General features: G+C 45.0%; 1 long non-coding RNA gene across 1 annotated transcript; it reads left to right on the forward strand.

The window, feature by feature from the left end:
• The first annotated feature begins 1816 nt into the window (after positions 1-1816).
• On the forward strand, positions 1817-8675 carry LOC146704343 (uncharacterized). The gene is made up of 3 exons (XR_014921165.1): positions 1817-1904; positions 2279-2425; positions 8389-8675. It is a non-coding gene; the product is annotated as an uncharacterized LOC146704343 (long non-coding RNA).
• The last annotated feature ends 2510 nt before the right edge of the window (positions 8676-11185 follow it).

An 11185-nucleotide genomic window follows, 5' to 3' on the forward strand; every position in this document is an offset into this window, starting at 1 on the left:
TAAGGCTACCGACTGTTGATCTTCGCCTAATAGGTGAAAGGACACTTTCTCAGGCTGAACACAGGACAGACATCCTGACACGCACACACACATGTACACTAATACTGATACGCCCTCACCACCACCCTCCCTTCCCCGAATCCAACGCCTCGCCATGCTTACCTCCCATCCGATGTGGACAACAGCTCAGCCAGAGGCGCGATCGCGAGATTGCAGCATCACAGATGCAGCTGTGCACAGATGTTGCTTATCTGTCCTTTCTTTATGTGCTATGGAGTTTTTGTTTTCTCCTTATACTGACTCCCTTTTGGGGACCAGTATGAGCAGAATTTCTTTTTTTCTCTTAGATTGCCCTTCTGTGTTACACATTTCACTGTTTTTCCTTTTTGCTATCTAGCCTGACCTGTCTCCCCAATGTGATGTTTGTGTATTTTATGCATGGTCGGTAAGGTCAGTAATTTCAGTTGCAGCCAACTGCAACCGACAAATAAAGGCATTTATCCAATCCAATCCGATCCAGTCCAATGGATGGATATCAGAATTTCAGTTATACTAACGTATGAAAATTGTATTATAGTATATAAATTGTGGTATATGATGATGCTCAGACTTTGTGCAAAGATAATAATAATATCTTTCACAAACTATGGGTATGGGTACTACTTCAGGCAAAGTAAGCCTGTGCCCGCCCTTACTGGGCTCTGTTTTCAGGCTTTAGAAAATCTAGCGCCTATTTGGAAACTTCTCAAAGATTAGTTTCAGACCAGACTAAGTAGTATGTGTATTCACCAGGAGGCTAGAGCCTTTCTTAGCTGCCAGACTCACAGTTATGGCAAATTGAAAATCACTAATTAACTCAACAAGTGTGTCTTGAAACTGGGGGAGGAAGCCAGAGTAGCCAGAGAGAACCCAAATGGGCAAAGGAAAACTAGACCAACTTCAACATATAAATGTCTCAACCAACTCAAAGGTTGACCATGAACCTTCATACTGTGGGGCAACAGAGATAACCACCGGACCATTATGCTATTGTGGCAGGATGAATGTTATCCCTCGGTCCAACCCACTTTCAGCCTGGCCCATTAGGGGGCGCTGGTATAAATAGTGGCCATTTGAGTGTCTCTGATCGTTTGCCTGTGATCTCCTTTTTGGTCACCTGACTTCCTCGGTGTGGTAGAGATCGTTTGTGGGTTACTCCTCTAAAGTCTCCATCGCGGCTGGTCGTAGCTATAGAAGCCTCCTCTGAGCTATTCTGCTTACGTTCTATGACCCGGCTTACTTGGAAGTGTGGACCTTAGTTTTGCGCCAAGCTACGCGAACTGAAGTGCTGCTGTTTTGCCTTGCTGTGCTTTTACCGTCTGTTCCCGTTGTGAGAATTCTTTCCCTGCTGCTGTCAGCTTTTACAGTGGACGTCGGCGTGGACAACGGCCATATGCATGCCGGTTATCGGAGTCAGCTGGCGTGCATATTGATTGACTGTTACTTATCGTCGTGTGGACGGCAAGTTGGAGCAGTACGGCGATTCCGTTTGCTCCAGATTTTAGAGTTTTATTCAGATTGTATGTTGTTTTATTGCTTTTTGATTTGTAGTTTGGATTCTCTGTTACACCACTGGTGGGAGGCCCTTTTTCTAGCTGTAGATCACCAGTGTGGTCCTGCAGTTGGGTTATCCCCCGGTGCTACACATTAGTTTGTTGTAATATATTAAAATTTTCTTTGTTTCTTTTTATTCAGATGCGGAGTGCCGACGTGGAGGAGACTAGGGTGCCTTGGTGGTGGGATCCCTTGAGTGTACACACCTGCCTTGTCTAGTTTATGAGTGTGAGTGTGTGATAGTGTGTTGCACTTGTGTTTTGGTGTGTTTTCTTTCTTTAGTTGTGTGTGGCATCCCTGCCCCTCCACTGGTAAGCCTCAGCTCTGAATACCTTTTTAAGCATATTTGTACTTGAATATTTATGATTGTGCTTTTATATGGTGTTTTAAATAATTATTAATAAATTGTGAATTTGTTGATCATTGAACCTCGTCTCTGGACTGAGTATAGCGAACCTAAGTGCCTTTTTGGTGATTTAGTGTAATTTCCAGTATTCTCTGGGTGAAATTCCCAGGGTGGCGTTGTCGTTCTTTAAAACTGAAGAGTATTTACTTTATATCCCAACCTCGTCTCGCCACAAACTTGGCGTTGTCGACAGGATATACTCTTTAAAACAGAGACGTGTGTTCTTCTTTTTTTGTTTGGTGTAACGTAAATTGTTTTTTTTATATTATTTTTGTACAGAATAAAGGCAAAGCAGCAGCTACTTTGGTGTGGGATTTCACAGCTGTGTTACAGAGATGGAGGAAGAGTTACAGGAACTCAGGGACTTGATCGCGCAGCTGAAAGCAGACAATGAGAGGCTGCGTCAGGAGAGGGCTGTTGGGTCAGGTACTAGTGCTACACCTTCTACTTCAACTGCATCATCTGTTAACCCCCCAACGGCTGGTGTCTCTGTAGCAGAGAGACTAGTTTTTGTGCCCCGTGACAGAAACTGCCCTATGTTTAGAGGAAAATCAGGTATAGGGTTGAATGAATGGTTGGAGGAAATAGAAGGTTGTGCTAGAGCACGTCATTTGTCTTTGGCTGATAAAGCATTTTTCCTGTTTGACCACCTAGAAGGAGAAGCACGTGAGGAGATTAAATATCGCTCTAGTGCAGAGAGGACTGATCCTGCTAAGATAATTACTATATTGCAAGAACTTTATGGCTGTTCAGAATCCTATGTAGCATTGCAGGAAGCTTTCTTCTCTAGAAAACAGCAGGAAAGTGAGACACTGCAAGAGTTTTCCCTCGCTCTCTTGGGTCTTATGGAAAAAGTTAAATCGAGTGCCCCCAATGGCATGCCCAATGCTGACGTTTTATTAAGAGATCAATTTGTTGAACAGGTCTTAGATAGTACCTTGCGGCGGGAGTTAAAGCAGCTAGTAAGGAGGCAGCCAACACTGACATTGCTGGAGATTAGAGGGGAAGCTATTAGGTGGGAACGTGAAGGGTTGCCTAGTGGCGTTAGGCATAGAAGCAGTTCTGTCCCTTCTGTTTATGGCATTCAGTATGGGGTCCATAGCGGTCCCTCAGGAATAGCTCAGTCTACCCATTTGTCTGAGATGAGCGAGATGAAGGAATTGTTAAAGCGCCAGCAGGAGCAACTTAATCAGCTCACTCAGAGCATTGCTCGATTGCAGGGCCCCCATCGAATGCCCCGCTCAGGACGGGGCGACTCCATTATATGCCGTCGTTGTCAGCAACCTGGACATTTTGCTCGGGAGTGTGATGGGGAACGCGTTCCTCGTTCCCGGCCTCCTTCGCAGGCCCCTCTGCATAATCGCAGGCACTCTCCTTTGAATACGGCTTCGGAAAACTAGCACCCTCCGTATTGCCGAGCCACAGTTCGGGTGGGGTGTCTATTGGCTCAAGGGTTGTTTCTAATGGTCCAGAGGCAGTCTCGAAATTAATTTCATCCTGTCCTCATATAGACGTGGACATGGGCGGTATAAAAGTACCTTGTTTGGTTGATACAGGGTCCATGGTCTCTACCATTACTGAAAGTTTTTTCCGCCAGCATTTTGAGTCCTGGGGTCAAGAGCGTCTCCAAGCTTGTCATTGGTTGCAGCTTAAAGCGGCTAATGGGTTGTCCATTCCTTACCTTGGCTATATCGAGCTAAGTGTAGAGCTCTGTGACAAGTTTCTTCCACAGTGTGGCGTGTTGGTCGTTAAAGATCCTCCAGGTGCAGGACCTTCCACGGTTCCGGGTGTATTGGGGATGAATGTCATTCGGAAGTGTTACCACGAGCTTTTTGGGCAACACGGTGAAGCATTGTTTAGTTTGGGCTTTGTCACAGAGGCCCCTAAACCCCTTGTGCAGGCGCTGCAAAAGTGCCATGACGTTAGTATAAGAGCCCCACTGGATTTGTCTGGCCATGTGAGAGTGAGGGGTAAGCGAGCATGTTGCATTCCGGGTGGTGTAATGAAAGTAGTGGCCGCCACCTGTTCTGAGCAATATTCAGGTGCCACTGTGTTATTTGAACCTACTGATGTTAACTTGCCTGCTGGACTTTTAGCGTCCCCTGCATTGGTTCGAGTGGTTAGAGATACTGCATACATACCAGTTGTTAATGTAGGGACTACGGCGGTCTTGCTTTACCCTAGGACCGTTATAGGGACCCTGGAAGATGTTCATGTGGTCAGTTTGCCCGCTGGTGTGACAGAAATACCCCCTAACGTAGCCACAATGGCATCTCATACCGCCACTCCTACTGTGCAGGATCAGATGGAAGGGATTGATTTGTCTAAACTGTCAGCAGAGGAACAGGGACAGGTGAGGTCTCTCCTTAAGAAATACAGCTCTGTCTTTTCTGCTCATGATACTGATTTGGGTTGCACTAACTTGATCTCCCATGACATTCCACTCTTAGACGATATCCCCGTGCGGCAGCGTTACAGGCGCATCCCCCCTTCAGAGTACGAGGTTGTGAAAGAGCATATTAACCAGTTGTTAGGGGCCGAGGTGATTAGAGAGAGTAGCAGCCCCTATGCTTCTCCCATTGTGCTCGTTAAGAAGAAGGATGGCAGCCTGCGCATGTGTGTTGATTATCGGCAACTGAACAACAAGACAAGGAAAGATGCATTCCCCCTGCCGCGCATTGAAGAATCCTTAGATGCGCTGACTGGTGCCCGTTGGTTTTCCACCATGGATTTAGCAAGTGGCTATAATCAGGTCCCAGTTACGGAAGAGGATAGGCCCAAGACTGCCTTCTGTACTCCTTTCGGCCTATTTGAATGGAACCGAATGCCATTTGGGCTCTGTAATGCCCCTAGCACCTTCCAGAGACTAATGCAACGCCTTTTCGGTGATCAACAGTGCCAGTCTCTGCTTCTCTATCTTGATGACATTGTAATCTTTTCATCAACAGTATCGCAACATCTTGAGCGGCTGGATGTGGTGCTAGGTCGGCTTCAGCAGGAAGGTTTAAAAGCCAAGCTTGCCAAATGTGCCTTTTTCCAGCGGGAGGTTCGCTACCTAGGCCATGTCATCTCCGATCAAGGTGTCTCTACGGACCCTAGCAAGGTGGAAGTGGTGGCTAACTGGCAGCCTCCTAAGATTGTCTCGGAACTACGCTCCTTTCTTGGGTTTGCCAGCTATTATCGCCGTTTTGTAGAGGGTTTTGCCAAGTTGGCGGCACCTCTGCATAGACTGGTGGCAGAGTGGGGAGGCAGAAAATCAAAGAAGAGGTCAGAGCATGGTGTCGTGGAGAACTGGACTGCAGAGTGTGCTCAAAGTTTTGAGGCATTAAAGACTAAACTGACAACAGCACCAGTGCTCGCTTATGCAGATTTCTCTTTGCCTTTTATTTTAGAAGTGGATGCCAGCCATGCCGGCCTAGGGGCAGTGCTTTCCCAGGAGCAGGGAGGTAAGGTGAGGCCAATAGCCTATGCCAGTCGGGGTTTGAGGCCCACTGAGCGCAATATGCTAAATTATAGCTCAATGAAGCTGGAGTTTTTGGCACTTAAGTGGGCCATGACTGAGAAATTTAGAGAGTACTTGTTGGGCCATAAGTGTATTGTTTACACCGACAACAATCCTCTTAGTCACTTGTCTTCTGCTAAACTTGGGGCTACTGAACAGCACTGGGCAGCTCAGCTCGCTTCGTTCGACTTCGACTTAAAGTACAGGTCAGGAAGGAGTAATAAGAACGCAGACGCTTTATCTCGCCAGCATCCACCTGATCCTCAGGAGATTAAAGCCATGGTTCCTGGTACAGCCTTGCCTGGACCTCTTCAACAAGCCTTGCGGCTGGGACCAGCTGAGGCATCACAAGCTGCCATTACGGTTTTGCCCCATCTCACTACTCCTGATCTTCATGCCCTCCAACAGGTCGACCCAGTGATAAAGGAGATCTTGGTGTTCTGGAGACGGAAGCAGCGACCCAGCTTTGAGGAGCGGCAGCAGCTTGCTCCACTTGCTCTGGTGCTGCTACGACAATGGGATCGTCTGATTGAAAGGGAAGGAGTTCTGTATCGTCAGGTTCATCGTCCTGACGGTGCCGAGGTGGTACTTCAGCTTTTGCTGCCTAGTGCACTAATTGAGCAGGTGTTGACTCATGTTCATCAGGAGCACGGCCATCAAGGTGTGGAAAGGACCCTAGCGCTTCTCCGCTCACGGTGCTATTGGCCAGGTATGTCTGCTGAGGTAGCTCGTTGGTGTCAGAGATGCGAACGTTGCCAAGTTGCAAAAGACACCCAACCAGCAGCTCAAAGTTTCATGGGACATTTGTTGGCTTCTCAACCAAATGAAATCTTGGCCATTGATTACACCTTGCTCGAACCTTCCCGGAATGGGCTGGAGAACGTTTTGGTGATGACTGATGTTTTCAGCAAGTATACATTGGCTGTCCCCACTCGTGACCAATGTGCTGCTACAGTGGCCCAGGTTCTCGTGACTGAGTGGTTTTCGAAGTTTGGTGTACCAGCGCGTATCCATTCCGATCAGGGTCGTAACTTTGAAAGCTCCCTGATCCAGCAGCTCTGCAGGTTTTATGGTATCGAGAAGTCCCACACTACTCCTTATCATCCGGCTGGAAATGGTCAGTGTGAACGTTTTAATAGGACTTTGCACAATTTGTTGCGGACCCTGCCAGTATCCAGAAAAAGAGACTGGAATGTATGTTTGCCCCAGTTACTCTACTGTTATAATACCACTCCCCATCAGGCTACTGGGGAAACCCCATTCTTATTGATGTTTGGGCAAGAACCCAGGTTGCCAGTGGACTTTCTGTTGGGCAGAGTACTGGACCCCATCAGTGGAGATGTGCACGAGTGGATTCAGGAGCATCAAGCCCGGCTACAGGTTGTACATGAAGGAGCCAAGGAACGATTGCAATTGGCTGCCGACCGTAGAAAGAGGCACCATGATAAAAAGGTGAAAGAGGCACCATTGAACAATGGCCAGTTGGTGTTCCTGCGCGATCTGAGTGGAAGAGGGAGATGTAAAATCCAAGATCGATGGAAACCCGTGGTATATAGAATCCTGAAGGCACCTAAAGGAGGTGGGGCAGTATATACCATTGCACCTGCAGATGATCCCAGCAGTGTGAAGCATGTTCATCGTACCTTGTTGAAGGCTGTGGTAACGGCAGCTACACCATCAGAAGGGCCTGCTCCAAGCAGTAGCTCACATGGCCCAGAAATATCCTCCCCAGAACCAGGACATGACTCATCACGTGACAGTGACCTGTTATTCCTGAGCATAGGAGCTCCTCAAGTAAATGTTTCACCATCTTACAGCCCAGTGGCAGTGATTCCAAGTAGCCCTGAGTTGTTGCTTCCACCAGAAGACCGAACTTCCGATGTTCCAGCCACTTGTACAGTTACTCCGAGTGTAGCACCAGTTCCATCTAGCTCTCTTCCTGCTCCCTCTACGAGTTCTGATACAAGAAATGTGGTGGTGCGAAAAACAACCCGGTCCACAGCTGGCCAGCATTCAAACATCCATCATCTCCCAAGACCAACAGGGGAGGTGGCACAAGGGGCTGCTAACTCTATTTCTGAGCCTAGGGTACATGCTGTCTCTGCATTTTTTAGGCCTTGGGACTAATCTGGGTGTCTTTGTAATTCATCGTCGGGGCGACGATGCAAGAAGGAGGGGTAGAATGTGGCAGGATGAATGTTATCCCTCGGTCCAACCCACTTTCAGCCTGGCCCATTAGGGGGCGCTGGTATAAATAGTGGCCATTTGAGTGTCTCTGATCGTTTGCCTGTGATCTCCTTTTTGGTCACCTGACTTCCTCGGTGTGGTAGAGATCGTTTGTGGGTTACTCCTCTAAAGTCTCCATCGCGGCTGGTCGTAGCTATAGAAGCCTCCTCTGAGCTATTCTGCTTACGTTCTATGACCCGGCTTACTTGGAAGTGTGGACCTTAGTTTTGCGCCAAGCTACGCGAACTGAAGTGCTGCTGTTTTGCCTTGCTGTGCTTTTACCGTCTGTTCCCGTTGTGAGAATTCTTTCCCTGCTGCTGTCAGCTTTTACAGTGGACGTCGGCGTGGACAACGGCCATATGCATGCCGGTTATCGGAGTCAGCTGGCGTGCATATTGATTGACTGTTACTTATCGTCGTGTGGACGGCAAGTTGGAGCAGTACGGCGATTCCGTTTGCTCCAGATTTTAGAGTTTTATTCAGATTGTATGTTGTTTTATTGCTTTTTGATTTGTAGTTTGGATTCTCTGTTACACCACTGGTGGGAGGCCCTTTTTCTAGCTGTAGATCACCAGTGTGGTCCTGCAGTTGGGTTATCCCCCGGTGCTACACATTAGTTTGTTGTAATATATTAAAATTTTCTTTGTTTCTTTTTATTCAGATGCGGAGTGCCGACGTGGAGGAGACTAGGGTGCCTTGGTGGTGGGATCCCTTGAGTGTACACACCTGCCTTGTCTAGTTTATTAGTGTGAGTGTGTGATAGTGTGTTGCACTTGTGTTTTGGTGTGTTTTCTTTCTTTAGTTGTGTGTGGCATCCCTGCCCCTCCACTGGTAAGCCTCAGCTCTGAATACCTTTTTAAGCATATTTGTACTTGAATATTTATGATTGTGCTTTTATATGGTGTTTTAAATAATTATTAATAAATTGTGAATTTGTTGATCATTGAACCTCGTCTCTGGACTGAGTATAGCGAACCTAAGTGCCTTTTTGGTGATTTAGTGTCATTTCCAGTATTCTCTGGGTGAAATTCCCAGGGTGGCGTTGTCGTTCTTTAAAACTGAAGAGTATTTACTTTATATCCCAACCTCGTCTCGCCACACTATCATAAATTAACACATACATACAAGATTTTTTGCTAATACAATAAGCTGCCATGCTACTCTACAGTTGGGCTGTGAGTGATTCTGGGTTGAGAAATGCATCCAAAAACAGGTATTAGTGTTGCAGCAGGTTTGTTCAGCTGTATGAATATTCAATATATTTAGTCACATATTGAATGTGACTAAATATTCTTATATTTCTTATAATGAATTTGTGAAACATAAACAACATGAAATGTTGTGACCACTTGATATCTCAGACCTCACCATCATGGTTCAGTCTTTGTTTACACAAGGCGTTGTGTGCTTCATTTAAATATGTCAGTAATATAATCTAACCTGGTTACATTCTGTTACTGGTTTTAGTTTTGCAGTGTTCCATATTTCTTTAAGGATTTGTTGATTTTGTTTTTTTGTTGTGCCACTACAGGATGATTAAAAAAAATCTGCAATGGCAGGCTTGAACATGTATAATATTTTGCAGGGATTTTGTAAACACACCTTTGGGGGGATTATGCATGCAGGGTTTGACTACACCAGCACCAGTAGCCATTATCTCTAAAATTTTACCACGCTTTTCCCAGATGCATTAAAAATTGTGTCTGGCAGAATTATTACTGGCGGAGGCAAACGGTAGAAAGAGAGATGAAGTGGGAAGGGGAAAAAAAAACTTGTAACAAACTTTCTGAGAAGAAGTAAGCCGGAAGAGCTGACTGGGGAATAAATAATAGAGAGGGAGAAAAAGAGAAATCAGAAGCCAACCTAGAAAGTCACTCTGTCAATTGGTCAGAGGGTACTAGGAATTTTTAAGTTTCTTATTAAACATGACTTTGTGGTATAGAACAGCAAAGGAAATGCTCTTCCATAACAACAACCCATGACTTTCATCTTAATTCAGGACTAAGATAAGCAAAATAAATCACAATAAGTTTCAATAAGGTTACCACAAGCAACATGTTTCTATATTTTATTTTATGAGAAAATAAAAGCACAAAAAGTTTTAACCAGTGTTGTATGAAGTGTTTGATCAATATAACCTACAAGTCTTTTCAGATGTCAGGCTTGTTGTAAAATCAAACAAGAAGGGAGAATGTGTGTGCCACAGAAGTGGTTTCCAGCATTTGTCCTGTAATGTCAAATGAGCTAAACAAGTCAATGCAAAGGTTACTATGCAGCTTACTGTAAGTACAGCAGCAAAGTCTGGACTGGCTGCTACACTAGTTGTCCTCCATATTTTGTTACTGCATTCATTACTACAGTACTTTTTCAGTGAAATTCTGTTTGCATGACACTTAACTACTTCATTTTGGTTAATTCATATTTGCTTTTTGGAAAAAAAAAATGAGTACAAAATAATATCAAAGTATGTGATAATTACAAACATACCATTTGACATCCACTTATGATTTGAGCATTTGCACTACATATGCTAAAACATGGTCATAATTTTTGTTAGGTATGAGGTTAAAGAAATGTTAATTACAAAGGATATACCATTCATTTGCTCTTATTGCTCCACAATAGAGAAGGCACCCAGTGAGTAAAGATCTGCTCTTCTTTCTTTGCTGTTAGTTCAAAATGCTTTGTGAGTGCAGTGGATTTAACCTTCTGTTATTGCTTAGCAACCATCTCAGAGGACCCTAGGTGTGGCCAGTGCCTCATGTGTGGTGCTTCCCAAATTTCTTCAAAGCACTATGTCCCATGCTAACTGCTACTAATTATCCTGCCAATGTCCTGATTGCAGGTTTAGCCGTACAGCAGAGTGAGATATCACCAGCACCGATTCTATCGGACTGCAGCGCACACTACTACAGACTAAACAGGTGGATCCCAAATGGATACATGAAGGTTATGGGAGACTCCAGCTAGACCACAGATTTTTTCACTATAATCTGAACAGGTACAATCTAGCTGCTTTACATGTTCCTTTTTGTACTGCTTCAGCACAATTGCATCCATCATAGATATACACAGTCCTTTATGGAATCCTTTAGGCATCCTTTCCTGATTCACCTTCTGATAAATCAAACTTAGTTCAGTCACTAGTGAAGTACTTGACAGAATCATTAGCTATTAAAGCTTAATCAATGTCTCTAGTCACCATGCCAATTAAGCGCCACAGAAAGCATTGATATTCAGGATTATTCACGTTGTTCTTATTGAGTCATCCCACTGCTATTTCAAACACATTATATCACCAATAGAATGTAAAAATTTAATAAAATAATTATATCAGAAGATCTCGATATATGAAAAAGCTATCCCGCAGTTTAACTGCCTCTTACTCCCCCGCATCCCCTCCCCAATTGCTGTTTGCAGCATTTAAGTATTTAAAATAAACTGATTCATATTTACAG

Source organism: Copadichromis virginalis, linkage group LG7 (assembly GCF_057382275.1).
Source record: "Copadichromis virginalis isolate Kocher_CV1m ecotype Utaka linkage group LG7, C_Virginalis_male_GT1.1, whole genome shotgun sequence".
NCBI lineage: Eukaryota > Metazoa > Chordata > Actinopteri > Cichliformes > Cichlidae > Copadichromis > Copadichromis virginalis.